Genomic DNA, 8355 nt, shown 5'->3' on the forward strand with positions numbered 1-8355 from the left:
TTTGGCGTTGATGTAAGCGATCTAAATTATTCTATCTACTTGTTTTTATTTTCCGAATCTATACCACAGGCTACCGGTTTCACTTGTTATATATTCCTTTAGCTCAAAAAAGGGTATTAGCAAAAATGAGGATCAGTGATCATGAATTAGAAATTGAAAGAGGGCGATATACAAAACCAAAGAAGCCAATTGACAAAAGGAAATGCCCCCACTGCGACTCAGTAGAAGATAAAGCACACTTTTTTCTAGAATGCAGTGAACACAGAGTCGAACGGGAAATACTGTTCGCTTCCATACCGGAGGTGAATTTGCAGGGTCCAACAGACAATAAACTCTATTTTACTCATTCCACTCTCTGCTCAGAGTGTGATTGCCATATGTAAATTTGTTAACAGTGCAAATAAAAAGCGTGTATTCCTGCGTGGATGAGCATAGTTTATTACTTAAATTATTGTAAATGTAAACCATTTCTTTGTGCTCAATAAATTATTATTGTTATTATATTCTATAAAGATTTGAAAGTTAGGCCCTGTGCCTATATCATGAATATGAAGCTTAGTAAAACATGTATCTCCAAATAACAAAGCATGACAAACGTTTCGGAAATTAAATATAAGTCATAATATCAGGTATCAAAACGCACCTAGATATGAGGCGTGTTTAGACATTTTAAATTAAAAAGAACGTTTGATGTTTACCTGTACGCCAGAGCTACAACCAAAAACGTATTTCCAGTTTGTGAATGTTGCGAAGCAAACCGGTGTACCCACAAAGTGTGCACAATCAACCCAATCTGTACCCCTCAGGAACTGACGGAAATCTGATGGCGAAAATCTGGCGGCAATCTGAAATGTCGCTGTCGCCTATTGACCTCTTCTTTCATATATCATTTACTCCATGTAAAAACTCCATTTCCGTTAGTATACATATGTTGCATTGCTGCGGTGATCCATACATATTATGTAAAATTACATGGAGACAAAAGGGCAATCAAATTATAGATCAATTATCGTCGCCGATACAAAAAGGTGATTAAATCATTGATTAATCAACTAGGCAATGATTGGGGGCGCATGATATCAATATCTAGTATTATGTTAAGCATTGTTGTAAATTTTTGTACCGTGAACGTACAATTTCTAATAATTCTGTTGCCAAACAAACAACAATAGTTTTGAAGAAATTTTAATTTTAGCTATATAAACTTTGTCTTAACTGTACCTTATTACATAGTACGTTTTAAGTCGACAAGATTGTTCGCGTGTAAAAACACTCAGTTGCTTGATCAATGTCAATCGAGACATTATTGATTTTTCTAATTTCTTTGTGTTGATCAAAGGACCATTGATCTGTCCGTCAAATGGGGGGGGGGCAGCAAGCAATTAGGGCTTGGTTATTGATTCTATTTCGATGTCTTTCACGAAAACAGATGGAAGCGTTTTCTTAAACAAAATAGACTTATTTCTATTCCGCGCGTGCTATGTTGTAAATAAAGTTTCATGCATGTCATGAAAGTTTTGTTAGTTCAAAAATATAAGATGGTCCAAGAAAATGACCTTCATTGTAATAGGCTAAGTCTTTTTTTTTTTTTTTTTTTTTTTTTTTTTTTCGTTCTGGGGGCAAATAGGTCCGTTCGTATCAACTTCACTTTCGGCATTATTTCATTTTTTCTCAAAAATAAATAATGACTGAATAAATAAATAAATAAATAGGTCTAAATAAATAGCCTTAATAAAAAGTAATAGGCCTATATTTCAATATCTGGGTTTCACTTCGTTTTTGGTGAACGATGTTTCTTGTGATTCAGGAGAATCACTTTTTGTTGGAAGGGGGTAGTGTCATAATCTGGGTTTCGTTTAATCTTCAGTGAACGATGTTCAGAGCATTTTGGCTCTCAAGTTATCCGGTCCTGTCCAACATTTAGTCGGTGTCGAAGTCGGTATCGCCGACTATTCATGATCATTGTTTATCCTATTTGTTACCTTCAAAACTCGCCTGTATGCTGCCGTAACTTCCGTGTGGTCGCGAAAAATGGTTCGGATATACCTCTCCTTCCCCCCCCCCCCCCCCCCCCCCCCCACACACACACACACACACTCACACACACAAACACACACACACACACACACACAAACACGTTTTTTCTTCTAGTGAATTCAGAACAGAACGTCATACTATTACACTCGGAACTACTTGGAATCAGCCGAGGATTGCCGATTGTCATACTAATGGGCGCAGCCATTACCCATTTTGGGAGTTGCTACGCGGGTCGAAGTTCACGCGGTGACGTAATCCCTGACGACTCAGAATAAGTATAAATAGGAGTCACTGATAGTCTATCCGTCAGTACTAGATCGTGGTTTGTAGGTTTATAGTTAGTACAGCTAATTTAGATAATGAAGGATGTTTATAAATTTTATTCTATGTCTTTAGTGCAATTTTCGTGACTAGTCTTGATCAGCGCTGCCGTCGCGGACGCTCCTTTTCCTTGCGTTAGTTTTTGTGAATTTTTCCTTTTCTTTCTCCGATACTTGAGGATTTTTTTAGGAATTATGTAATAGGAGACAAGGCATTATTTTTCTTTTTAGTTTTCACATATTTATTTTATTTTATTTTATTTTTATTATTAGTTCATAACCAATCTTATGGTCATATTATAATTTTCTCATCAGGTCACTGTCACTTTCTTATGTTCACGCTATAATTTTCTCATCAGGCCAGTCATTCTCATGTGGTCATATTATTATTTTCTCATCATGTCAGTCACTCTCGTATGGTCATATATTATGGTCAATACACCGGTATATTATAACTGCACTGAGATTGTGAGATTGAAAGGGCTCCGCACGATTAATTTTTCCTGCGTGATGACATGGCATAAAATGACACGGCACCTGCTCGCCGCAGCCCGTACGTGTATGTAGCTGCTTACGATGTCAAAAAATTCGTAACATTCGTTAAATCGTACACGATTTCATTGTACGACGCCCGCGGCAAATGTAATCTAGGCAGAAATCTTTATATAACCACACAGTACATGTAACTATATCATTTATTCTTACATCAAACAATTTGTAGACCAAAATTTAAAATTAAAATTACTGACCAAAATTTACACACTATATCAGTGACACATGTTAACATTAGAAATGTTTCAGCCAAAAAAATAATAATAATCAAACAATCAAAAAGCTCCGAGACGTTATGTCAGATAATAGTCCAAACTGAATTGTATCCATTACTACATCAACAATTTTAAACATTGAAAAGACAACAATTGGAAGGAAAATCGATTAACAAAGAGAATACCAAAACGTCTGAATATATATATATGCCAGTATGTTTCTGTATGCATGTATGTGTGCGCATGTTTATGTGCGTGTGCATGCATGTGTGCTTGTGTGTGTCAATCCTGCTTCGGTTTTCTACCACGGTTGTTTTTAGAACATATTCAAAATACGATGGCAATATTGCAACCCCTAAATATGGACTTATCCGAGGCAGTCAATATGACCTGATTGTGAAACTGAACTGTTAAATCCGTTTCCATTTATATAGTGTCTGAATATTTGCATTTATCTCGTGGCGGTGGTCAAATTATCGGTCGACTCAGTCATTCATCCTCATCTTCATCATCGTCATCATCACCATCGTTGTCATCCACGAACTTTACCAACTTTTGAAGGAGCTGAAATGCCGACAATATTTGCCTCGATAAATTTGCATAAATTTGCATAATGCAACTGCAGTTCTTTTATGGAATGAAGTGAATTTCTACCTGATCATTCCATCTCCAAAATAATTTCTTGAATAAATATTACAGTAATATACTGATCAATATACACTTAGATTTTAGTAAAACAGTTATATGAAAAATTGGACATACATGTAATATCGTATTTTGTCCATGATGAAAATGATCATATTTAAAATGGCATAAAATGAACAATTTCCAGCCTGTTTACAGATGTGAATTGTTAAATGTTCACTGCAAGATCATTTAAGAAATTTCAACCAGCATAACTAAATGAGACACAACAGTGATCGACTGTTCTTTATGATAACATCACAGTTTTTACCTTCGCCAAGAAGGTCATGTCTTTCCGTCTGTCTGTTTGTCATCAACATAACTCAAAAAGTTACGGACCGATTTTGATGAAATTTTCAGGGTAGGTCAGAAATGGGTCAACTTAGAAGTGATTAGTTTTTGGTGGTGATCCGGATCAATAATCAATCAATAATCAATAATAATAAAAAAAATCGTTGCCTTGGCGGAGGTCTGCGCTCTCGGAGTGCTTTTCTAGTTAGAAATAGTATTAAAATGATAACATTTAATCCTTTCAGTAAGAAATGCATTAAAAAACTCCACTTATGCTCGACAGCGCTAGCGTTGTAGTAGTCAGATCGACCATATTCCGGTTTATAACTATGATGTGAAAGCTCTTACGTCGTCGCTGTCTCTCTCTCCCGCTTCCTGGCCGTCTTCCATCTGCGTGGCTTCGTCCATTGAGCGACGACGGCGACGGCGGCGGCGGCGGCGGCTGCGGCGGGTATTACCTATAAGCGGAATTAAAAACAAACTTTCTCTGCAATAACATACATGCGCTCTCATTTGATATCCCAAAATATTTTCTCTTGCCTTTAATGTCGTTTACTAAAATTCATTAGTTTCTCAAAGCATTTTTCCGACGGCACTAGTAACTTTAGTTGTTGCGCAGGTTTGTGAAGGAGGGTTATACACAAGACTCAATGAACACTGGGGAACAAAACCAAAACAGTTTTATCTCTCCTTTTATCCCACATAGTATCATGCTTACCTTCCGATTCCTCAGACATCTCCACCAAGAGCATGATGGTCAAAAGCAGAGCAAACCACTTCAGCTTGTTCATAGTGAGTGTGTGGCAACGGGACAGCAGTTGTCCTTGCAAAGGGCACGCACAGGCTGAAGGCGAAAACGCCCAACTCTCAGTTTTGTACCCTTGGAAATATCAATGTTCTCAACGCATGCGCAGTAATTGCATTATTCGAAAAAAAAAACTGATGTTGTACGATATTGTATTATTTTGTAAAAAATTCTGTCACTCTTAGTATTAACTTACAGCCTACTCACTTTCTGATTCTCTCTGGGCCAATTTACATCATTCACCAGCAGAATTTCAAAGAATTCATTGCAACTGTGTATGTATCGTTGGTGTCGAGTCACGCGTGGAGGTCTTGAGGACTTTGAAAGTCGGGGTGAAGTATTCGTTTTTTAGGTTGACGACAATTAAACTCTGCATAGCATCCTCTAAGTATTTCAACTCGTTCTACCCAAGTCTCACTTTTATTCCAAACTGCGTTCTTTAAACTTCAGACAAAAAAACTCATATTGTTACCTTTCGGAACTGAACAGCTCTGTGTTTGATTCAATCTTCAATAGTCAAATATAGCTGGGAATTGTAGCCACAGCGCCACAAAGGAGAAATCAGCATCTATGCAACCTTTGCCTGGGCAAAAAAACTGTTTATAATGATAACGCCAGATATACTCTTAATAAAAGAACTGAAATAATTACCATGTGTCGGCATAAGGTGACGTAACTGACACGGCGTGCGACGGAAGTGTCGTCACGCCGTGTAGATAAACGACTAAAGAACCATTTTCAAATAAACCTCCTGACGATCGGGCATACCTTCTCTCGGAGTCGGGGTTGATACATGTCTCTTTTTTTAATTTATTTAATTAATTTTAATTGTGCATAAATTTTAATTGTGCATAAATGCTCCGGACAGTTGAGCAGTTGAGCACTCTGTACCACACTCACGCTTGTTATATAGGCATATACAGACTTGACATTTAATATGGAATATTTCAGTTTCAACGGTATGCTTAGGTAAAAATGCGTTCTTTTTTCATAAAACTCAGATCTCATATAAGACATCTGACTGGAGAAGTGTGAAGTCAGGTGTGTCGCTACCAATTAACTGACTACCAAGTCTGTTGCACTGCTGCATTGTGTAATATGCAGTGATTTTATTGGGTAGTGCTCCTTTGGGCTGGTCAAAGCTTGGCTTTGGCGAAGCATGATTCTGTCAAAAAAGTATCCATATGTCGGCAACTACTGAATAGAAGGATTAAAAAATTTGCATGCAAGCGGTCGGTTTTGCAGTGCGTAAAATGAGTTCAACTATGTTTTACAAAGTTGTTAATCTGTGCCAGAATGGCGCGAAAAAGACAGACATTGCAAGACAGATTATTGTGGCAAACGAAATGGTCTGCACAGTTCTATGGAGTTATGCCCAGACTGATGTATCTACACAGAGACCACGCCCAATGTATTGACATTTTACCACCAGGGCACAGGACTCACTGTCCTTCAGGATATGCTGCTGCAACTAAACAAAAGCCACCCAGTCCGTTCAGAATGAGGGGCAAATTGTGACCAAAACGCGTTTTTCAATGCTCTTAGCGAATACCAAACTAGTTTTAGCAGGTTAGAATACTAAACGACCTCTGAGGAAGCCACTGTAAACAGCAAAACAGCGTCGTCCGTCTATCTAATGAATTGAGGACCATGGCCGTTTCTGGGTAGAACACTGAAACCGCGTGGCTTTCTTTATTGAGGTCAGATTTCACCTGTACCGCTTAACTGGTCAAAACAGAGTTTACAGACATCCTGAAGAGGCCTACGACAAGGCGTGTGTCGCTTCTAAAGTGACTAGGGTCATTGGCATCGTCAGTATTTGGAGTGGATACCACATTGGTGCCAAAACACCAATGGTAGTCATTGATGAAAACCTAAACCAGATGAAATAAAGAAATAATCTGGGAACCATTTGACTATCATTTGATAGGGGGCACCTTAGGAACAATTTTAGGTTGCACGATGAGATTACCCGTTCACACAGAGCACTTTTAATAGCAGATAACTTAAAGAACCAAGGGATTGAGCAGATACATTGGTCATCAAAATCGCCATATTTGAACCACATAGACAACACGTGGGTAGGTTATTACTCGCCGAATCAACGGCCTGCATGTCCTACAACAATTCTGAACCAAATTGGACAAGTTTTGACCGTTGCCTGGATTTTTTTCCAGATTAAACTCTAAAAACCTATCCTAAGGAATGCCTTGCCGCTTGAAAGCTCTGGTAGCAGCCAGATGAGGTCAGGTGTAACAGCGACCGTTGCTGTGGCAAGACACTGACATGAGGGTCCTTTGTGGGGCGTGTAGCACTTTTAAAGACGATAATTTGGAAAATATGGAGATCCAAAATATCGCTTTCAATGGTTGTCGTACGACTTAAAATAGGCAATGCATTTTTGTTTGCTTCACTGGCGAATTCAATTAATGAACTGATGTCACAATGACATCAAAGGGATACATAAAAGTTATTAAAACATGATTTTAATCCCTATTTTCATTTATCAGTCAGCAAAATAGGAAAAAACTGATGAAAAATAATTTGGAAAAAAATATTCCATATTAAATATCAAGTCTGTATATATATATATACCCAGTATGACATCAGATGGGACATCATAAAGAAATCAGGAAAAATCGGCACCTATGCAACCTTTGCCTGGACGAAAAACTGTTAATAATGATAACACCAGATACTCTAAATAAAAGAACTGAAATAATTACCATGTGTCGGCATAAAGTGACGTAATTAACACGGCGTGCGACGTAAAACGGCTAATAAAACCATTTTCAAACAAACCTCATGACGATCGGGCATATGCCCGTGAAACTTGGAGTCGGGGTTATTGCATGTCTCTTGTTTATTTATTTATTTATTAATCTTAATTATATATATATATATATATATATATATATATATATATATATATATATATATATATATATATATATATATATGTGCGTTTGGTCAACAAAGTAGCAGGAATAATGAATAGTTTAAAGGTAGAAATTATCAGCATTCTTATTTATTCGACCAGAAATGGTGAAAGTTAGACAGTCATTCTATGACAGATAAATATTTTGTACACAAAAGCATTCATTGGACCATGTATTGCTTGACATTTGAATGTAAAACATCTTATTGTAATGATACTGGTCTCGTATATTAACGAACCACACCTCTCCCTTGTTCTTTATGCAATAGTTCACATCTTTGTGAGATCAATTTGACATCCCGACCGCAGTTTCGACTTAGAGTGCTAGTTCTAACATGTTTAGGTATAGGTATGTTTAAGTATACTTGGGGGGAGGGGGTACTTTGAAAAGTATTATCAAATGTACACAGAAAGCACCTTGTAAATATATCAATAAGACTATTAAATAGCCAGTACATGAACATCTGATTTCAACCATTCAGATTATTTATTACGACTGACGAGGGGCTTGGT

The 8355-nt window shown here is 37.3% G+C and overlaps 1 long non-coding RNA gene across 1 annotated transcript; it reads right to left on the minus strand.

Annotated features, from left to right (window-relative positions):
- Window positions 1-3034: 3034 nt before the first annotated feature.
- Window positions 3035-4984, minus strand: LOC147762607 (uncharacterized). Its single transcript, XR_015334104.1, has 3 exons — window positions 4818-4984; window positions 4448-4557; window positions 3035-3688 (listed from the first exon to the last, which is right to left on the minus strand). It is a non-coding gene; the product is annotated as an uncharacterized LOC147762607 (long non-coding RNA).
- Window positions 4985-8355: the final 3371 nt, after the last annotated feature.

Source organism: Lingula anatina, chromosome 4, assembly GCF_051362555.1.
Source record: "Lingula anatina isolate TDL-2025a chromosome 4, LinAna3.0, whole genome shotgun sequence".
Classification (NCBI taxonomy): Eukaryota; Metazoa; Brachiopoda; class Lingulata; order Lingulida; family Lingulidae; genus Lingula; species Lingula anatina.